The sequence below is a fragment of the Symphalangus syndactylus genome, chromosome 5 (genome assembly GCF_028878055.3).
Source record: "Symphalangus syndactylus isolate Jambi chromosome 5, NHGRI_mSymSyn1-v2.1_pri, whole genome shotgun sequence".
In the NCBI taxonomy this organism is placed as follows: domain Eukaryota; kingdom Metazoa; phylum Chordata; class Mammalia; order Primates; family Hylobatidae; genus Symphalangus; species Symphalangus syndactylus.
The window spans coordinates 61,391,902-61,412,234 of NC_072427.2; the positions used below are offsets into that span (position 1 = coordinate 61,391,902).

Here is a 20,333-nt window from a genome sequence, read left to right on the forward strand (position 1 = left end):
GCTAAGCAGTCAATTATTAGAGTCATTTACAATATTAATATTGTAATAGCCCTGAACAGAAGTACAAGCCATAGGTCTATATACTCTGCTGCTGAATTTGCCAGTTACAAACTGGGGTTCTATTGCTTGACTCCATCTTTGCCATATGTTCTGTTATTGGAAACTCCATACAATTTCATTTTGCTATCTTTTATGAGGCATAGACCAAAGAGCTTAAAGATATTTCATCAACCTAGGAAAAAATGCAACACTGTGAGAATATGTAGACACATGTATGTGTGTGCAGGTGAACAGGCTAATTTCAATGGGATACAACCAAGAATTTGTTTCCTTTTTCTCTACCACTATTTTAAGAAATTCTCTGTTAGACCTCCTTTCTGCTCTCTTGGAAAATACCTCAGGAAGTTTCCCTATAGCTTTTATATTGTCACTTTTGGGTATTAGAACAGTATTATTTTCAGGTGTGAAAATATCCAATCCAATTTAAATCAAAACAAACCGGGGGTGGAGCCAAGATGGCCGAATAGGAACAGCTCCGGTCTCCAGCTCCCAGCCCCAGCGACACAGAAGACGGGTGATTTCTGCATTTCTGCTTGAGGTACCGGTTTCATCTCACTAGGGAGTGCCTAACAGTGGGTTCAGGACAGTCGGTGAAGCGCACTGTGCGCGAGCCGAAGCAGGGCGAGGCATTGCCTCACTCGGGAAGTGCGAGGGGTCAGGGAGTTCCCTTTCCTAGTCAAAGTAAGGGGAAACAGACGGCACCTGGAATATCGGGTCAGTCCCATCCTAATACTGCGCTTTTCCAACGGGCCTGGAAAACGGCACACTAGGAGATTGTGTCCCGCACCTGGCTCGGAGGGTCCTATGCCCACAGAGTCTTGCTGATTGCTAGCACAGCAGTCTGAGATCAAGCTGCAAGGCGGCAGCGAGGCTGGGGGAGGGGCGCCCGCCATTGCCCAGGCTTGCTTAGGTAAACAAAGCAGCCAGGAAGCTCGAACTGGGTGGAGCCCACCACAGCTCAAGGAGGCCTGCCTGCCTCTGTAGGCTCCACTTCTGGGGGCAGGGCACAGACAAACAAAAACTCAGCAGGAACCTCCACAAACTTAAATGTCCCTGTCTGACTGACAGCTTTGAAGAGAGTAGTGGTTCTCCCAGCACGCAGCTGGAGATCTGAGAACGGACAGACTGCCTCCTAAAGTGGGTCCCTCACCCCTGAGCAGCCTAACTGGGAGGCACCCCCCCAGTAGGGACAGACTGACACTTCATTCAAACGGGTACTCCTCTGAGACAAAACTTTCAGAGGAACTATCAGACAGCTGAATTTGTGGTCTCACAAAAATCCGCTGTTCTGCAGCCACCACTGCTGACACCCAGCCAAACAGGGTCTGGAGTGGACCTCTAGTAAACTCCAACAGACCTGCAGCTGAGGGTCCTGTCTGGTAGAAGGAAAACTAACAAACAGAAAGGACATCCACACCAAAAACCCATCTGTACATCACCATCATCAAAGACAAAAAGTAGATAAAACCACAAAGATGGGGAAAAAACAGAGCAGAAAAACTGGAAACTCTAAAAAGCAGAGCACCTCTCCTCCTCCAAAGGAACGCAGTTCCTCACCAGCAACGGAACAAAGCTGGATGGAGGATGACTTTGACGAGTTAAGAGAAGAAGGCTTCAGACGATCAAACTACTCTGAGCTACGAGAGGAAATTCAAAACAATAGCAAAGAAGTTAAAAACTTTGAAAAAAAATTAGAAGAATGGATAACTAGAATAACCAATGGAGAGAAGGGCTTAAAGGAGCTGATGCAGCTGAAAGCCAAGTTTCGAGAACTACGCGAAGATTGCAGAAGCCTCAGTAGCAGATGCGATCAACTGGAAGAAAGGGTATCTCTGATGGAAGACGAAATGAATGAAATGAAGAGAGAAGGGAAGTTTAGAGAAAAAAGAATAAAAAGAAATGAACAAAGCCTCCAATAAATTTGGGACTATGTGAAAAGACCAAACCTACGTCTGATTGGTGTACCTGAAAATGATGGGGAGAATGGAACCAAGTTGGAAAACACTCTGCAAGATATTATCCAGGAGAACTTCCCCAATCTAGCAAGGCAGGCCAACATTCAGATTCTGGAAATACAGAGAACGCCACAAAGATACTCCTTGAGAAGAGCAACTCCAAGACACATAATTGTCAGATTCACCAAAGTTGAAATGAAGGAAAAAATGTTAAGGGCAGCCAGAGAGAAAGGTCGGGTTACCCACAAAGGGAAGCCCATCAGACTAACAGCTGATCTCTCAGCAGAAACTCTACAAGCCAGAAGAGAGTGGGGGCCGATATTCAACATTCTTAAAGAAAAGAATTTTCAACCCAGAATTTCCTATCCCGCCAAACTAAGCTTCATAAGTGAAGGAGAAATAAAATACTTTACAGACAAGCAAACGCTGAGTGATTTTGTCACCACCAGGCCTGCCCTAAAAGAGCTCCTGAAGGAAGCACTAAACATGGAAAGGAACAACCGGTGCCAGCCACTGCAAAAACACGCCAAATTGTAAAGACCATCAAGGCTAGGAAGAAACTGCAGCAACTAACGAGCAAAATAACCAACTAACATCATAATGACAGGATCAGATTCACACATAACAATATTAACCATAAATGTAAATGGGCTAAATGCTCCAATTAAAAGACACAGACTGGCAAACTGGATAAGGAGTCAGGATTCATCAGTGTGCTGTATTCAGGAAACCCATCTCACGTGCAGAGACACACATAGACTCAAAATAAAGGGATGGAGGAAGATCTATCAAGCAACTGGAAAACAAAAAAAGGCAGGGGTTGCAATCCTAGTCTCTGATAAAATAGACTTTAAACCAACAAAGATCAAAAGAGACAAAGAAGGCCATTACATAATGGTAAAGGGATCAATTCAACAAGAAGAGCTAACTATCCTAAATATGTATGCACCCAACACAGGAGCACCCAGATTCATAAAGCAAGTCCTGAGTGACCTACAAAGGGACTTAAACTCCCACACAATAATAATGGGAGATTTTAACACCCCACTGTCAACATTAGACAGATCAACGAGACAGAAAGTTAACAAGGATATCCAGGAATTGAACTCAGCTCTACATAAAGTGGACCTAATAGACATCTACAGAACTCTCCACCCCAAATCAACAGAATGTACATTTTTTTCAGCACCACACCACACCTATTCCAAAATTGACCACATAGTTGGAAGTAAAGCTCTCCTCAGCAAATGTAAAAGAACAGAAATTATAACAAACTGTCTCTCAGACCACAATGCAATCAAACTAGAGCTCAGGATTAAGAAACTCACTCAAAACCGCTCAACTACATGGAAACTGAACAACCTGCTCCTGAATGACTATTGGGTACATAATGAAATGAAGGCAGAAATAAAGATGTTCTTTGAAACCAATGAGAACAAAGACACAACATACCAGAATCTCTGGGACACGTTCAAAGCAGTGTGTAGAGGGAAATTTATAGCACTAAATGCCCACAAGAGAAAGCAGGAAAGATCCAAAATTGACACCCTAACATCACAATTAAAAGAACTAGAAAAGCAAGAGCAAACACATTCAAAAGCTAGCAGAAGGCTAGAAATAACTAAAATCAGAGCAGAACTGAAGGAAATAGAGACACAAAAAACCCTTCAAAAAATTAATGAATCCAGGAGCTGGTTTTTTGAAAAGATCAACAAAATTGATAGACCGCTAGCAAGACTAATCAAGAAGAAAAGAGAGAAGAATCAAATAGATGCAATAAAAAACGAAAAAGGGGATATCACCACCGATCCCACAGAAATACAATCTACCATCAGAGAATACTACAAACACCTCTATGCAAATAAACTAGAAAATCTAGAAGAAATGGATAAATTCCTCGACAAATACACCCTCCCAAGACTAAACCAGGAAGAAGTTGAATCTCTGAATAGACCAATAACAGGTTCTGAAATTGTGGCAATAATCAATAGCTTACCAACCAAAAAGAGTCCAGGACCTGATGGATTCACAGCTGAATTCTACCAGAGGTACAAGGAGGAACTGGTACCATTCCTTCTGAAACTATTCCAATCGATAGAAAAAGAGCAAATCCTCCCTAACACATTTTATGAAGCCAGCATCGTCCTGATACCAAAGCCTGGCAGAGACATAACCAAAAAAGAGAATTTCAGACCAATATACTTGATGAACATTGATGCAAAAATCCTCAATAAAATACTGGCAAACCGAATCCAGCAGCACATCAAAAAGCTTATCCACCATAATCAAGTGGGCTTCATCCCTGGGATGCAAGGCTGGTTCAACATACGCAAATCAATAGATGTAATCCAGCATATAAACAGAACCAAAGACAAAAACCACATGATTATCTCAATAGATGCAGAAAAGGCCTTTGACAAAATTCAACAACCCTTCATGCTAAAAACTCTCAATAAATTAGGTATTGATGGGACGTATCTCAAAATAATAAGAGCTATCTACCACAAACCCACAGCCAATATCATACTGAATGGGCAAAAACTGGAAGCATTCCCTCTGAAAACTGGCACAAGACAGGGATGCCCTCTCTCACCGCTCCTATTCAACATAGTGCTGGAAGTTCTGGCCAGAGCAATCAGGCAGGAGAAGGAAATAAAGGGTATTCAATTAGGAAAAGAGGAAGTCAAATTGTCCCTGTTTGCAGATGACATGATTGTATATCTAGAAAACCCCATTGTCTCAGCCCAAAATCTCCTTAAGCTGATTAGCAACTTCAGCAAAGTCTCAGGATACAAAATCAATGTACAAAAATCACAAGCATTCTTGTACACCAATAACAGACAAACAGAGAGCCAAATCATGAGTGAACTCCCATTCACAATTGCTTCAAAGAGAATAAAATACCTAGGAATCCAACTTACAAGGGATATGAAGGACCTCTTCAAGGAGAACTACAAACCACTGCTCAATGAAATAAAAGAGGATACAAACAAATGGAAGAACATTCCACGCTCATGGGTTGGAAGAATCAATATCGTGAAAATGGCCATACTGCCCAAGGTAATTTATAGATTCAATGCCATCCCCATCAAGCTACCAATGACTTTCTTCACAGAATTGGAAAAAACTACTTTAAAGTTCATATGGAACCAAAAAAGAGCCCTCATCGCCAAGTCAATCCTAAGCCAAAAGAACAAAGCTGGAGGCATCACGCTACCTGACTTTAAACTATACTACAAGGCTACAGTAACCAAAACAGCATGGTACTGGTACCACAACAGAGACATAGATCAATGGAACAGAACAGAGCCCTCAGAAATGATGCCGCATATCTACAACTATCTGATGTTTGACAAACCTGACAAAAACAAGAAATGGGGAAAGGATTCCCTATTTAATAAATGGTGCTGGGAAAACTGGCTAGCCATATGTAGAAAGCTGAAACTAGATCCCTTCCTTACACCTTATACAAAAATTAATTCAAGATGGATTAAAGACTTAAATGTTAGACCTAAAATCATTAAAATCCTACCAGAAAACCTAGGCAATACCATTCAGGACATAGGCGTGGGCAAGGACTTCATGTCTAAAACACCAAAAGCAATGGCAACAAAAGCCAAAATTGACAAATGGGATCTAATTAAACTAAAGAGCTTCTGCACAGCAAAAGAAACTACCATCAGAGTGAACAGGCAACCTACAGAATGGGAGAAAATTTTTGCAACCTACTCATCTGACAAAGGGCTAATATCCAGAATCTACAATGAACTCAAACATATTTACAAGAAAAAAACAAACAACCCCATCAAAAAGTGGGCAAAGGACATGAACAGACACTTCTGAAAAGAAGACATTTATGCAGCCAAAAAACACATGAAGAAATGCTCATCATCACTGGCCATCAGAGAAATGAAAATCAAAACCACAGTGAGATACCATCTCACACCAGTTAGAATGGCCATCATTAAAAATCAGGAAACAACAGGTGCTGGAGAGGATGTGGAGAAATAAGAACACTTTTACACTGTTGGTGGGACTGTAAACTAGTTCAACCATTGTGGAAGTCAGTGTGGCGATTCCTCAGGGATCTAGAACTAGAAATAGCATTTGACCCAGCCATCCCATTATTGGGTATATACCCAAAGGACTATAAATCATGCTGCTATAAAGACACATGCACACGTATGTTTATTGCGGCACTATTCACAATAGCAAAGAGTTGGAACCAACCCAAATGTCCAACAACAATAGACTGGATTAAGAAAATGTGGCACATATACACCATGGAATACTATGCAGCCATAAAAAATGATGAGTTCGTGTCCTTTGTAGGGACATGGATGAAACTGGAAAACATCATTCTCAGTAAACTATCGCAAGGACAAAAAACCAAACACCGCATGTTCTCACTCATAGGTGGGAATTGAACAATGAGAACTCATGGACACAGGAAGGGGAACATCACACTCCGGAGACTGTTGTGGGGTCGGGGGAGGAGGGAGGAACAGCATTAGGAGATACACCTAATGCTAAATGACGAGCTAATGGGTGCAGGAAATCAACATGGCACATGGATACATATGTAACAAACGTGCACATTGTGCACATGTACCCTAAAACCTAAAGTATAATAAAAAACAAAAAAAAAAGTAAAAAAAAAAAAAGAAAAAATCGCAATACAACCTCATAATATTTTAAGAAACTTTAGGAACTGGTGTTGGGTCACATTCAAAGCCATCCTGGGCCACATGAGGCTCCCAGGCCATAGGTTGGACAAGCTTGACTTAAACTCTGGGAAACAAAATATCTTTTTAAATTTCATATTGTAGCAATCTCCCTTAAATATCTCTATGTTGTAAATTAAGGATCATTAAACATTTGTATATGTAACAAAAAAAAAAAAAAATCAAAACAAACCATTTCAAAGCACCTTTCCCTACCCCAGCACAAGCAACTGGCTTGCAACCAGAGAATCACAAACGGGTAAATGATTGCAGCAAGTGCTGTTTGTATCTACTCTCTGCTTGCGACTTCTCCTCTTCTGTTTCTGGATCCTCCAAGGTTGGGGGCTGGTGGAGTACCCTGAGGAGGGTAGACAGAAAGGACAAAGTTTTTCTTGATTGGTGCTCATGTGAAAGTAAACTCTTTATCTCATGGACTGCTTTGAGGGCTCTTTGGAGAGCTCCAGACTGGGACCTGTGCACTGTCCCCCACACTGCCTAAGTAACACATGCTCTGGCTAACTACTTTTGATTCTGCTTTAGCTTTTAAATTGGGGCTACATCCCTAGGGACTCCTGCCCCCGTCAGGCATCACTCATGGGCAGGGCCCCTTCTAAAAGGCTCTAGCCATCAAAACTCAGATATCCACATGGCCCTTAGGAAAGCTCATCACCAATGCCCCTCGAACTTTAGGAGTATACAAGCCGCTTTCACTGTGACTGTCTCCTCAGGCTCTGCTTCCAATTCAGTGGCAGTCCTGGACCTGGGAGGTTCAGAAGGTCATAAGATCCTAATTAGGGAATGATATGTCAGTCTTCTTTTCACAGCTATTTTACATGGCTGTGGGAAGCTAGGAACACCACCAACTTTCTTTTATGACAAAGTGACAACCCGATTTAAAAACTGGGCAAGAGATCTGAACAGACAGTTCTCCAAAGAAGACATACAAGTGAATAATAAGTACAGGAAAAGATTTACAACGTCAGCAGCCATCTTGAAAATGCAAATGAAATCCACAATGAGATACCACTTTGCATTCAACAGAAGGGGTATCATCAATAGAACAAATAATAGCAAATGTTGACCAGGGTGTAGAACATGGGAACCTTCATACATTGATGGTGGGAGTGTAAAGTAATGCAGCCACTTTGGAAAACAGTCTGGCAGTTTCTCAAAAGGTTAAACATACAGTTACCATGTGATCAAAAAATTCCATACCTAGACAGGGACCCCAGAAAAATGAAAACATATGTAGACACAAAAACATGTACACAAATGTTCATAGCAGCAAGGTGATGGCTAAGGGGTGAGGAGCTTCTTTTCAGGGGTAATAAAATTGTTCTGAAATTTATTGTTGTGATGGTTGCACAACTGTGAATATATTAAAAGCCATTGAAGCATGTACTATACATGGGTGAACTGTATAGTGTATAAATTGTATCTCAGTCATGCTGTTAAAAATCATATTCCACTCTCTTCCTTTGAAAATTTGTAGGATTATTTTCTACAGACTAGAAGAGAAAAGCTAGTCTTACGCAGATGTCTTGCACCTTTCCTTAGAATGTGCAGCACTTATCTCTGATTTCCTCAGCTTTTGGGTCCCCACCAAGACTGCAAGACAGAAAGAAAATCCCATCTCACAATCTGCTAAATTAACAAGAGTCTAAAACATTACTCAGAACATTTCATTTGTCTTTTCTTCATGCTCCAATTTCAGGGTAATGATTAAACATCCAAACTTTGCAGAATCGTACATATATTCTATAGGCTGCATTATCCTCCCAAGTGATTCAGTTTTCCATAACTCTCCTAGTTATGTATTTCAATTAAAGGAATAAGTATACTCTAATAATAAACTCAATAAAAATTTGGTAACCACCCAACTGACTATTCTATTAAGAATATCATTTGTTCTTTCAGGAATGCCTGCATACTTGTTCTTAAACAGCCCTGGGAGGTAAGTACTGTTAAATAATCATTTTATAGATAGGGAAACTGAAGGTCAGAATGGTTAAGAAATTTATGCAAAATAAATCAGTTCACTTGTGTCTGAAACAGCTTAAACAGCCTGTGTTCCACACACAAAACTCCAGTGCATTTCGCCACCTTGGGATTACTTTCTCTAAAGATTAATCCACATGCAAGTCAAAGTCAATGTTGCTTCAAAGAAAATTAAAGTGTGTTTTCTTTATAAAAATGATTATTGAAACAAAAGTCATAATTGCTGTTTTTAAACAAATAATTTAACCTTCTACCTATTTCCTCATTTGTAAAATACAGTATTCTGCCTGTAGTTTCAAGTCCACTTCAGTTCCAAGTAACCTGTGTCTACTGAGTTATTTGTTCTTTTAGAAGTGCTGCCTTCTTTTGTCTTCCATTCTCCCATTCTGTTTCCTCCTGGACTTTACTAAGGAAAATATGACCAAATCATGGTATTAAAGTGTGTCATGGACTATGCAACTGCAGAGTGAATTAAATTAAATTAATTTATATCAATTAAATTAGCCCATCATTCACAAATATGAACTGATGATCAGGGAGCAACAAACGTTTGGGGAGAGTCAGTGGTGTAAAGGAGAAGGACAAAATTAACAAACAAAATTCTGACCTTTGAAGAAATGGAAAAGTCACTTTTCTTTTTTCTTTTTGAGACAGGGTCTTGCTCTGTCACCCAGGCTAGAGTACAGCGGTGTGATCAGGGCTCACTGCAATCTTAACCTCTTGGGCTCAAACAATCCTCCCACCTCAGCTTCCTTAGTAGCTGGGACTACAGGTGCTCACCACCACGCCTGGCTGTTTTTTTTTTTTAATTTTTGTACAAACAGAGCCTTACTGTGTTGCCTAGCCTGGTCTCGATCCCCTGGGCTCAGGTGATCCTCCTACCTAGGCCTCCCAAAGTACTGGGATTACAGGCATGAGCCACCATGCCCAGCCCAAAAAATACTTTTTAAAATTTCTAATTAATTTTCTCAGAGAGACTAAAGAAGCTAGGATATGCATAAAATTCAAATTAGGCTTCAATAAGAAAAGAGCAATAGAAGATATTGCATTATCATAGACATTAAAAAGATTAAAAATATGAATGACAGACTAGAAACTTTAGTATACACACCAAATAATACAAGGATGCCAATAAAACAAATTGGTAATCAAGAGTACAGAGTTGAGGGAATTTCCTAGACAAACAGCAAAAAAAAAAAAAAAAGAAAATATGAGTAAAATGTTAAGAGATGTGGCCATCCAACATCTATCTAAAAAGATCTAACAAGCAATTGAAAGGCAAAGAAGAGCAAAGGAGTGACTAAAATAACTTTTAAAAAGATAAGAATTTTTAAAAAAAAAAGAAAGAATTTTTAAAAAAAGATTAAAAGGCCAGTCTCAGTGGAGTGGCTCATGCCTGTAATCCCAGCACTTTGAGAGGCCAAAGAGGGGCAGATCACTTGAGGTCAGGAGTTAAGACCAGCTTGGTCAATATGGTGAAACCCCATCTCTACTAAAAACACAAAAATTAGCTGGGCATGGTGGTGGGTGCCTGTAGTCCCAGCTACTCGGGAGGCTGAGGCAGGAGAATCACTTGAACCCAGGAGGTAGAGGTTGCAGTGAGTCAAAATCGCACCACTCCACTCCAGCCTGGGCAAGAAAGAGAGACTCCATCTAAAAAACAAACAAAAAAACAAAAACAAAAAAGCAAGATTAGCACAAAAGACGATAGTTGAAATTACCTTTGAATGCTACAAAACAATGGAGCAATTCTTCCCCTAACAAACTGAGAAGAAACCATTTGAACCTATACTTTTCATACGTAAAAGCAAAAACATTATCAATCGGACAAGACTCAGAAAACTTACCACTCAAGCCACTCCCATAAAAACCATTCATTAAGAAGGATGTCCAAGAAAAATTAAAAGGAATACAAGCTAGATGATGACTTAAGATAAAAGGAAACACTATCAACTGAATATGAATGAGAGGAAGTGAAGAAAATTCAAAAAATTTAAAAAGATATCTGACATACCTTCATATATTATGCTAGGAATATTTTCCTTAAAAGGGGTTTAGAGATTTCGGGTTCATTATACTTCTTCTTCTGTGGATCTATTTACGCTATTTGATTCTGTAATAAATAACATTCACATAATCATGATATTATAAAGCCTATTTTATTAATTATAAAATGTTAGACTCAGAAACAAAACATGAAGTCTTAGTTACAGTTAATTTTAATTATATAATGGAATTAAATGTCTTAAAACCTGAAAAGGTAAAGATAATAATATAACCAAAACATCAACAAAAATCACATATCATTAGATATTGCCTAAGGTTATTAAATAATAAAACACATTCTTTAATGTCATAAAGATAATATTATAACACAAATTAGCAGAAATCAAGCCTAGAGATAAAAATGTACTGATGAGAAGTCATAAGGTGTTTCTAAAGTTGATATAGCTAGAAAGAAATTGATAACATTTAGTATTTACATTTACAAGAGTAACTATCAGAATAATTGAAAAATAAAAACTGTTAAAGCTGCTTATCTCGGTACAGAAAAGGGGATTTGTCCTTTCTGTTTTAAACCTTTCTACATGGGCTGAATTTTCATTAAATAGTCCAGATATTACTTTAAAATTTTAATACATTTAACATATTTCCACGCATAAAAATGTATAACAGACGTACACCCAAATATTAATACCAATTCTCTCTGGGTAGGAGAAATTCCAGATGATTTTTTTCCTTATGTTTTCACATTTTGTTAGTTTTCAAATATCCCTGCACAATGCTTTCTTATTCAAGCCATAAACTAAATTTTTAAGTATTTGATAGAGCCATCTAAAATAATTTTGAAAATGCAAAATAATGAAAATTTTATAATTTTAACCTGCATTTTAAAGGTCATAATGGGATGAAATCAGGATAAAATATACAATTCTTCCAAGAATTTACCTGTTTACCCATTTTCTAACTCCGCAGCAAGAGAAAATGTCTCTTTCCACTATAGAAGTAATAACGCTAATAGCTAGTAACAGCCCTGACTGCTCAGGTTTTTCACTAAATGTCTGTGCTTGGTGATTCTTGTAAGTCCCAGTTCTTGTCCTCCACTTTTTATATTAAAAAATCAGATTTCCAAGCTCATTCAAAAGTGATAGCATTCTGAGTGGCTGATTCTCATGAACCTAGCTCTAGAAATTAAAAGATTATCTAAAAGTTCGCTAAAACACCCTCAGAAATAGAACCAGCAAGATTTCCATAAACAGAGCCAAGTACACTCTCCCTGAATAGTCTTGGAGACATCTTGATGAGGATACCAAAGGTAAGTCATTGCTGAGTATCCCACATGCTTAAATTATGCATCAGATTCTTCTTTGCCTTTTAAAAATTTTATTCTTAATATCCCCTTTTCATTTATTATCTCCTCTCATTTTGTCAGTAATACTTCCTTGACATACTGTTAAAATTCAATTATCTAGTTTGTTTACTTTAGTCCTTATTACAACTAGTATATCCCTGCTGGATTTAAGGAAAGTTTATGGGGGCAGGTGTAGTGAGTGGATGGAGGATACAACCAGTTAAGACAAGAAGAGCACATGTACCCTAGAACTTAAAATATAATAATTAAAAAAAAGAAGAGCACATTTCAGCATCACAGTATATATATGGTGTGTGCCCCATTTGCAGATTGCTGACCGCAGCCATTTCATCTCAGTTCTTTTTCATTTCCATTACAAACAGATGCAATTTCAAATCTTGCCCTAAGAGTCTAGGTGTTCCTGAAACCTAGAGCTCAGACTGGCCTAACAGTGGCTATGAAAAACAATCAATGGATTTCCTGCCCCGAGACCAGAATGTATGTTTTGAAAAGTATAAGTGCTGTCCATCTGCAAGAATATTTTTGTTATTGTTGTTGTCATGTCCAATTGACTGTGATGGGAGAATCTGGTTCATTATTAAAAGCAGAAAAGAATCGCTTGCATGACTATGGGTAGATCTGTCAGCTAAGAACAATGTATGGTAGCCCTTTCTGCAGGGAGACTGACAGTAGCTTCAGAAACATACACTGAATTATCTAATGGGGTTTTTCCATCCTTAAATTCTGTGAAAAGATATTAAATATCATTAATTCATTAAAGAAATGTCTGGTGGTTTTTATGAATGCTCATGAATATTTCATAAAGTGATTAAAATTGTTAATCTTGCTCCCAATTAATTTTCAGTAATTCTTAGAACACACATGTAAATAATAGGTAATTATAATGTCTTATTATGTGTCATTTATATAACTTAGGCCATTAAAATTGCATTTCTGATGTGATACATTTCTTAGGGCCCTATGTCTTTGTTTTTTTAAGCAAAATTCATTTTTCCTTTTTTTGAGACTGCATTAATTTTGAGGGGATTTTGAGAGGAAATGTTGAGGGTCCTCTAAGAAGAGGAAGAATAGGTTCTAAGAGTGCAAAGAGGGGCTCCTCTATGAAGTAACATTACCAAAGTTCTAGATTTTTCTCTTCCACCAATCTGATGAGGTGGTATTCAGTATTTAATTAAGAAAACTATCACCTGTGGAATTAGATGCACAGGTAATTCTGCCCATTTTTCTTTCTTTCCTCATGCTTTAGCTTTTCATTATGCTTGACTACTACATGGAGAAAAAAAAGGAACTTAAATTTGGAGGCAATTTAGAATAATCGAAAGTTCACAGAGTGAAAAAGAACCAGCTTGAAGGGATCATGACTCCCAAGCTGGGTTGTCTTGGGGAAATTACTTATCTGTCTGAATTTCAGTCCCTTTACCTGTAAAATTTTGAAAATAAAACTCTCCCTACGTACCTTGCAATATTTTTTTGAGAAATTAGTTAAATCATATATTAAAGACATTTTGTAAAATGCTCTGCAGATTATCCCAAGTATGCTAAGCAAATAGGTAATTCTGAGAAAGTTACTGCAACATTTTTACCCTGGGCCTTGGTTTCCTAATGCCTAATGAGAAAATTAAAACTCCCTAATTTGAAACCAATTTATTTTTATGGTGATCTACTTACCTATTTCTGACCTCTTCTTTAACTTTCAATTAATGGATAATTTCTTACGAGTTCAGATGATCCAGGACTTGGAGACAAATAGGGGATGAGAAAGGTAGTCCAAATGTCATGGCGTGTTCTGTGGCCTTGGTGTCTCATGGCATCTGGTAGAGATTTCTGTACTTGGACATCCCCCGAAACACATTTTGAGCTCAGTCTTGAGCCACAGTGCTTACATCCTAAATACCCATCACTTCCAGACAAATGTTTTTGTCAGTAGCTTGACTGACTCTGAGGCGGATTGTTTCCATCATCAGTAGCCAAGTGAAGATCTGTTTTGCCTTTGCCTGTTGTGCTCTGTGAGCAAGAATTCCCAGTCTTTGACACAGGAAGGCATATTTATGACATTTGGCTTCTTTGTTCAACAGATTTTTCCTTTCTGTGTTTATGAGAGTTAGCATTAGACAGTGCTCTGATCTACTGGGTTCCTTTTCTTTGAAGCACTTTGTGTTCTTTGCATTTACCCTGGCCCTTGTTATGACGAGCTAGCGGCATAGAAGCCCTGTTCTAGAGTTGCTTGACTGCTTTTATGTCCATTTAGAAAAGCTTTCCAAATGAAGAGAATCATGTATTTGTTATTTATGGGTCTACTAAATACCCAAGTAATTAAAACTAGCCATTTTACCATTAATCAAGCATGGAAACCACAGTGTTTTGTGATGTACAGTCATTTCAACATCAGCCTACAGTTGCACAGGCCCATCTAATCACCTGCATGGCAATACAATGAAATAGGTGCTGAGATTATATTGCTAAGCATCCAAATGTCTCATATTGTTTGGAGATGCACATGCTCTGGCCAACCCATAATATATTAAAGTTTTAAAGTTGTGCGAAAGAAATTCTTAAAATCAGATAGTAATGGTTAGCGTCTGAAAAAGTGTATAACCTGTACCCAGCGTTAACATAAACACAAAAGAAAGTTACATTTTAGACAGGTTCACAACACAGTCAGAAAGCAGGACCTGACATTGCATATTCTCAATTTGCAAATGCATTCCTTTCTAAAAAGCTGCAATTAATTACAAACTAGTTTTGATGCTGTTTCTGCTTTCCTTAAATATGGAGTGAATTCGCCCCATAAACTAATGAACCAAAGTGGAGCCAAATAGAGACCAGCTGGCTGGATAGCTCAGTAATTTTATCCACATGATTGACTTTATGATTCTTTCACTGAAGTAACTAGTCTTTATTTTTGCAGTCAGCACCAATGACAATTTGGGAGGGGTTGGGGAATTATGAAAATCTGGAGAAAGAAGAGGCATTGATTGTTTGATGTGGAACAGCACATTCCTCCACACACGTCTCCGGTATCATAGGTGCCGGATTCCAGGTCTCTCTGGCTTCCAAAGTAACACACTTAGTTGCCACAGAGACATAATAAGCAACCAATGCCCAAATAATCATTGCAGATAGTCCATTAACAGCATCTGACTGTGTGGCTTTTAACCATACAAATTGTTTTTTGACAGCTTGTAACCTTTTCAAATACTTTCCTTTGGACATTACACTACACTCAGATCTAATTTTAACTTTTGCTTTGTCTATAATTTATGAGTTTCTTTGGAGCTGCATAATGTACTTGAGGAGAAAGGATACATTCAAATAAAAGCTAAAAACAAAATCAATTACTGTTTTAATCCATGAAACCTTTGCTCACTGGGAGATCACTACAATAGGATGAAACAAAAAGAAGGGAGGGAAGGACTAAATGATCTAGAATTCCCTTAGAAGCTATTTTAAAACAAGCAGGTTTAACCTATTTAAACAGGATCATAGCTGAACAGAAATGAAATATATCATATATCACTGGTACTTGGAAAAGTTTCTCTTAAGGTGCATGAAATTTCACAACATACAAATTTTAAAATTATAAAATGGCTTAATGAGGCTGTCAGTGAAGAGCTAAAATATACAACACTCCTTTAGCAGTGAAAATCTCCAGGTTTGCAATTTCCAGATACTGGAATCCATCCACTCAAGAAAAAGGAAGCATATCATTCCAAAAGTTGGTCCAAAAAAAAAAAAATGGATTCATCTTAAAGATCATAGATCACAAATGGTTGGCACTAAAAGGAACTTTAGAAATCATCTGTTCAGGCTCAAAATGAAGCCTAGTGGCTGGCTGTTCTCGTTTCTCACTCCCCACACCCAGACCACCGGCAAGTCCAGCCTGCTCTATCGCAGGAATCACATTCATCCCCAGCCACACCCTCAGCTCTTAAACACTAGCACCTCTCACCGGGACTGCTGCCACAGAACATTAAACCAGGGGACAGCAAACTGAAGCTCACAATCCGGCTTTGCTGCCTCTTTTTGTATGTCCTGAAAGCTAAGAATAGTTTTTACATTTTTTAATTATTATAAAAAACAAAGGAATAATAATATTTTATGGCATGTGAAATTACATGAAATTCAAATTCAAGTGTCCCTCAGTAAAGTTTTACTGGAACACAGCCATGTTCAGTCTTTCATGTATTGCCTATGACTGCTTTTGCTTTACAAGAGCAGAAGTGAGTCACTGAGACAGAGACTACATGGCCCACAGAGCCTAATGTACTTACTCTCTGGCTCTTTACAGAAAATGTTTACTGACTTTTGTCTTATCAGTCCCCTATATCATACTTTCTGTGCCATAGTCATTTAAAAAAATGACACAGCATAGCAACCAGTGATCCTTTTCAAACAAATCAACTCTTGTCACTTTGTGTTTAAAACTCTAATATGCTGTGCTGTCCAATACGGCAGCCACTAGCGACATGTGCCTGTTGAACACTTGAAAAGTGTCTAGTGCAACTGACCAGCTGGATTCTTATTTTTGTTTAATTTCAATTAATTAAGTTTTAAAAATTGATAATTCAATTACTGGAAAGCATTTGACTATGTTTGGAATAACTTGGCTATGTAAATGTACTATTTCAATTGAAGATTTTAGGAAGTCCCAATGCAGATCAAGTATTCCCAATGAAAATTTTGGATCCAAACTGGAATGCGCTAAAAATGTAAAATACACACAGGGGTTTCAAGACTTAATCTAAAAAACAAAGAATGTAAAATAGCCCACTAATAATTTTAATAGTGATTACAAGTTGAAATGAATAAGTTAAATGACATATCTTATTAAATCTAATTTATCTGTTGTTTGGGTTTTTTTTTTTTTACTTTTAATTGAGGCTACTAGACAATTTAAAATTACATGTGTGGCTTGCACTATATTTCTGTTGAACAACAAATGCTGCTCTAATGAGTTTACATGGCAATAAGAATAAATTCAAAGTTTTCTGAAATGTCAACAAGGTCTTGTGTGGCCCCTGCCCACCTCTTTAATCACATCTCCTGTCACTCTCCTCTCGCTCTTCATAGCAGTCCCTCAAAGACACTAAACTAATTTTTGCCTTAGAATCTTTCTTTGCACCAACTCTGCCTTCTCTGTGGGAACAGCTGCCCTACATCCTCTTTCTCACCCTTCAGTACAGCTTAAACGTCAGCCTCCTCAGAGAGGCTTTCCCTAATCCACCCCCAGTCACTTTCTTGAATTCAACCTAGGTTTCTTCTCTCCGTAACTATTATCAGTATCTGGAATTTTCTTCTGTATTAATTTACATTTCTCTTGACCATCTCCATTCCCTGCATACTCTCCACCCCAACACACAAAGAGTGGGAACCTTGTCAGTGTTGTCCACTGCCCCATCTCTAACACTTCGAACAATGCCTAGTGCTCAATAAATATTTCAGTGACTGGCCCTTTGTTTTAGAGATGTGAAAAACTAAGACACAGAGCAGTTAAAAGATCTAATGACAGAACTCAGAACGGAACACAGGTCTCCTACTTCTAGACTCATGTTTTGGAGGAGATCTGTGGATCAGCGTCTCTCCTGGTCAGGACCACGGAGGCCTTCCGCCCGCTGTGTGAAGCTTCGTTGGATGCCAGCTTCAAAAGCAAAAGGTCAGCTAACCCAACCGTTTATTTTACCCATGGGCACCTAAAAACTTCTCAGTAGCTTCATCTGCTCTCTAAATTCCTTGCCAGATTGTTAGAAGCTTTTGAGATTGCTACTCAGATGACTTTTTCCTCTGGGCATGGGAAATAATCACCAAAATTAAAGAAGGAAATCAATGGCATTTAGCCTCTCTCTCTCACCAAAGTGATAGTCACAAAACAGAAAGAACTGGGTCATAAGGATGGTAAAAAGACCAATTAAATATTCTGAAGTAGCAGCACAACCACTACCAATGAAGTTGGGTGGAAAAGTAAACACTAGGGGTCAGGATGCTCTTCCTCTTTTATCTTTTTCATTTTCCCCTTTCATTAATTAGCATTCAAACTATGTTCGTGTTCCTGCAAATTAAGCAACAGCCCAAAGGGTGATATTTGAAGGCAACGTGGAAAAATATTACACATTTCATTTCTCAGTTAAAGTCTAAAATGCCAGTCTTTGTAACACCATATAATTAGACTTCAATCCTTGCATAAGATCAGATACCTCTGATCATTGGTACCTTCATTTAAGTGAAAGATGTTAGGAGAAAAGAATGAGGGGAGGTGTTTGCCTTGTAGTTGTGCTTATGGGCAGACATATACTATGGTGAGCATATACTATGGTGAGCATATTGTAGTCAAAGGTAATAAACGTCCCAATAAAAGCCTTTTATTTAAATTCTCATTTACTACCAGTTAATGAGCTCAGATTTCTCTCCTCCTTTATTTTATCACTCATCACTAGGGAAGAATGTTTTTATTACTTTGACCTTCATGTGCATTTATCAGGCGTCTTTTGAGAATGTGTCATGTGAATTGTGCAATCAGGTGTGTTCAGCAACAGAAGCAGAGGCTTAGAGTTGGGGGTGAACATTGTAAGATGGAGCTATCAGTGAGCAAACTGTCCTGGCTAAAGTGCAGGCTTTATTGTATGTCAAAGAAGAGGGATATATAACTAAATAGACATGGTGAGCAGACTTTAAATGTCAGGTTGAGGTGTTGGAACTTTATTCTGTCAGTAACATGAAGCTACTAGAAATTTTATTATATGAGTAAAATATTATTCATTGGATGAAATGACATATTTAGGAGTATATTAATGACTAGCATGTATTCAGCACCATGTTCTAGATGCTATTTCTAAGCACTTTACATGCTTATACATTGTTCAGTCCTCACAATTACCCTATAAAGTAGGTCGAACCTTTGTTATTCCTAATTTACAGATGAGGAAAATGAGATACAGATAAATAACTTGCCCACTGTCACACAGCTAGTGTGTGGCAAAGCCAGGGTTCAAACCCAGGCAGTCTGTGTCCAGAGCTCTTAAGAAGAATGTCAGAGCAATATGGCAGAGTGGCCAAAGTAACAGCTGCTACTAGGCTACATGGAGTCTTTAACAAAGTCAGAAAAGAAACCACCTCTGGGTGAGGTCAGCAAAAGTGTTGGTGATTGGATGGCCTGCTATCTTTGTATGTGTTTCAAAAGGTGACCCTTCCTCTGGGCAGACACAGCCTCCATCTTTGGCTTGGGGAACAACAAGGCTAGACTTCAGCCCTCATTTGTCCCCATCTTATAGACTGTTGAATATCTGATTTTCAATTAAATTGCTGAAATAGACTAAACCTTCATGTCCCCATACCATCAGTAAAGTCAGTTCTATACCACAAAGGGTTGTTTCAAAGTTGAATTTTTGTGAATCTGAGCATGAGTGTGTGTGTGTGTGTGTGTGTGCATGTTGCGCACATGCACAAAAGCAAAAAGAAGAGTTAGAGTTCCACATTTGGGTTGATGCCAGAACAAGATCAAAGAACAGCCACAAAGTCTTGGAGTTGAGAATATGAATCCCTGATGAAATCTTTCAGGAATTAACAAAAATCTTCATTAAAGATGAAAGGTCATCCAAGGTCCTCAGAAATTCTGCTGGGGATTCAAATTCATGTAGATCTTAAGAGGCAGGGAGATCTCAGCTGTAATCTCAGTCATATTACTAGTAATTTTAATTGGGGTGGGGGAAGGGATCCAGAAGAGTTCCATGGAGTAAATGACCTTAAATCATGCTAGGATTTGCCTACTAAGATAGACAACTTCATTTAGGTACATATAGACTGTACTAAGAAATCCATGTGCTTTTCCAAAACAGGACACCACACACTTTGGAGGCCCAGATTCCCATTGCTTTTCTATCTTTGCTAGATTTGCATACGTATTCCTACCTTTGAGCTCAGGGCCTCTTGTCCCAGTCTTAGTGAAGAATGCATGAAATTGCCTGCCTCCAAAGATCAAGGTTCAAGATCAAGTCAATCATGATGTCTATTGTTAGTTGTTCCCACCCATCTCCTCTTGACCAGACATTCTCTGATTCCATTGCCCAAAATTTGAGTGCCCAGGTTCTTAGAACCATCTCCTGCACCTCTGGAACCTCCAGCCGGACCTTGTTTACGTGTAACCCCACCTGACTTGATGACACATTGCTAAAGACCACTGCACACCTCCTTACTCTTTCCTACCTAATTCAAATTTCACTCATAAACCTG

General features: G+C 38.5%; 1 long non-coding RNA gene across 2 annotated transcripts in view; it reads left to right on the forward strand.

The window, feature by feature from the left end:
• The first annotated feature begins 500 nt into the window (after positions 1-500).
• Positions 501-20,333, forward strand: part of LOC134736796 (uncharacterized) — a 60,696-nt gene continuing 40,863 nt past the window's right edge. The window contains exons 1-2 of one of the 2 annotated variants that reach the window (XR_010121079.1): positions 501-598; positions 8,657-8,693. This is a non-coding gene — a long non-coding RNA (uncharacterized lncRNA). The remainder of the gene's footprint in view (positions 599-8,656; positions 8,694-20,333) is intronic. The other variant, XR_010121078.1, reaches the window with a different exon arrangement.